Raw genomic sequence first — 2,500 nt, forward strand, 5'->3', positions numbered from 1 at the left:
GTGTGATTTGGGGGCTGGGCTCCGTGCCCTGTTCGCCCCCCGGTCTTGCCGTCCCCCCACCCACCCGTCCGTAGCCGCCTTGGCCCACCGCCGTTCGCTTGCACCGCCCCCCACCCCCGCCTCCGCCCCGTCTCCATGCGCTGCCCCCCCCTGTCTCCGGCCTCTCCGCGCCGTAGCCGCTGCCTCTCCCGCCGCCGTTTGCCGCCCCTCCGCCGTGCCCCTCTCGCCGGCTTTCTTTCCGTCAGCCGCCCCCCGCGCCTGGGGCGGGTCGAGGGCCTTTGCCCTGCGGGGGTCGCTTCCCCGGCCCCCCTCTCCGGTTCTCTCTGGCGCCGGTCGTCCCCGGTCGCGTCCCCGTCCCCCGCCGGGGCCGGGGGCCACGGGCCCACGCCGTCGACGCTTCCCCATGGAAGGGCTTGTGCGGGTCGGGGTTTGGGGTGGGTCCTCCGGGATCCGCCCCCGCCCCGCCCGCCGCCCGCTCTCGGGCGTGTCCCCGCCGTTTCCCGCCTGTCTCGTCTCGGTGGCAGTCGCGTTGCCCCGGCTCCTCAGCGCCGCCCTCCCACGCGCCCCCCCGCCCCCCCCGGCTTTTGAGGCCCGCTTCCCAACGCCAGTCCCCCTCGCCCCTTCCGGGGCGTTGGGGGGCCCGGGATGCGCGGGCCGCCGGGGGTGGGGCGGGGGGTTGGGGGAAAAAGCCGGTGGCGCTCGGTGGCCTCCGGAATGCGGCGGCGGTGGCGGCGGCGGTTTTGGCCGTCTGCTTGAGCGGGGCGTGCACGTCGCGGGCTTGGGTCCCCCCCCGCCCCCTCCGTGGGGCGGCCGTGGCCGGGTGGCGTCGGTGTCGGAGGCCGGGGCTGGGCCGTGTGGTGGCCCCCGCCTCGCCCGCCCCACCCCTGTCCCAGGTACCTAGCGCGTTCCGGCGCGGTGGTTTAAAGACCCCTTGGGGGGTCGGCCTTGCCCGCCTTGGGTCGGGGCGGTTGGGCCCGTGAGGAGGTTTTGGTTGGGGGGGGGGCCAAGGTCTCCCCCCCCTTCATTCTCTCCTCCAGACCCCCGCCTCCCCCTGCGCATGCAGGGAAGAGGCGGTGGGCCCCCCCCCGGGCGCCTGTGGGGCGTGTCTGAGCCCCGTCCCTTGTGGGTTCGGTGCCCAGGCGCCCCGTGTTGGAACCGCCTTTCCGACCTCTATTTTTTCCTGGTCTTTTGATCTCGTCTTTCTGCTGGCCCCGGCTGGAGGCAACCCCCCCCCCACTCGCACCTCCCCCACCTCGGGGTGGGGGGGCAGTGGAGGTGGGGAGGGAAAAAAACCGTGCCGTGCCAGACCCACGTTGCTTGTCAACGTCCTAAAAACCTCGTACGACTCTTAGCGGTGGATCACTCGGCTCGTGCGTCGATGAAGAACGCAGCTAGCTGCGAGAATTAATGTGAATTGCAGGACACATTGATCATCGACACTTCGAACGCACTTGCGGCCCCGGGTTCCTCCCGGGGCTACGCCTGTCTGAGCGTCGCTTGACGATCAATCGCGACGCCCCGTGCGCCGCGCGGCTGGGGGTTACCCCTCGCAGGGCCGCCTCGGTCCCTCCGTCCCCCTAAGTGCAGACGGCGGCGTGTCTCCCCCCACCGGCGCCCCGCCCCCCTTTGTGGGGGGGGTGGGTGGTGGTGGTTGTGGGGGGGGCTTGCGCCGCCCGCGAGAGGTTGTGGCCAAAAGCGAGTTTTGGGGAGCCTCGCGCCCGGGGGAGCCTGACGGCCGCCACGGGCTTGTCCGAGCCCTTGGTTGGGGTCTTGCTCTCGCGCCGCCCGCGGTCTTGCGGGGTCGCCCGGCCTCGGGGGTACGGTTTCGGACGCCGCGCGTCCGGGGCCGGAGCCCGCGACCCAGCCCCCCTCTCTCGGGGTGGGGGGCGCCCCTGCCGTTGGGGGGTCGGCCCCTGCGCCCGCGCCCGCGCCCCGGGGATGCGTGCCCCGGCGGCGGCCCGCGGGACGCCGCGGTGCCGCCCGCCGCCGCGCGCTTGCCCCTCGGGTCGCGGCAGCGCGCCCGCACCGGCCGGCCCGCCCCGGGCCGCGCCCCCCCCCGGCGTCGTCGGCCGTGCTTGGGGTTGTCGGGTCGCCGGCGGCGACCCCGTCGGCCGTCCGAGGCGATGGGGCCGGGGCGGCGGTGTTGCCGGGTGGGGGTCGGGTCGGGTCGGGTCGTTGGCGGGTAAGGGCCGGTCGCCGCGCGGCGGCGCGTCCCCTTGGCTGGGGCGCGCCGCCGCCGCCGTCCGTCCGGTTCCCCCACGTCCGCCCGCCCGACTGCCAGCCCCCTCCCCCGCACCCCGCCCCCGCGCGTTCCTCGCCCTCGGGGGGCCGGCGGGCCCCCGCCGCGGCCGACCGACCCGCGCCTCCCCCCGCGGCCCCGCCCGGTGGGGGGGAGCGGTGGGCGCCCGCTCCCGTGCCGCCGGCCCGTGCTTGACCGTGGCCTCCGCGCGCCGCGCCGCGCCTGGTTCCCCCGCGGCCCGTCTCCCTCGCGACCACCCCC

General features: G+C 76.5%; 1 non-coding gene across 1 annotated transcript; it reads left to right on the top strand.

Moving 5' to 3' along the window:
• Nucleotides 1-1,343: 1,343 nt before the first annotated feature.
• LOC119233292 (5.8S ribosomal RNA) lies at nt 1,344-1,496 on the top strand. Its single transcript, XR_005122368.1, has one exon. It is a non-coding gene; the product is annotated as a 5.8S ribosomal RNA (ribosomal RNA).
• Nucleotides 1,497-2,500: the final 1,004 nt, after the last annotated feature.

The sequence above is a fragment of the Talpa occidentalis genome, unplaced genomic scaffold (assembly GCF_014898055.3).
Source record: "Talpa occidentalis isolate TD23 unplaced genomic scaffold, MPIMG_talOcc4v2.1 talOcc4.72, whole genome shotgun sequence".
In the NCBI taxonomy this organism is placed as follows: domain Eukaryota; kingdom Metazoa; phylum Chordata; class Mammalia; order Eulipotyphla; family Talpidae; genus Talpa; species Talpa occidentalis.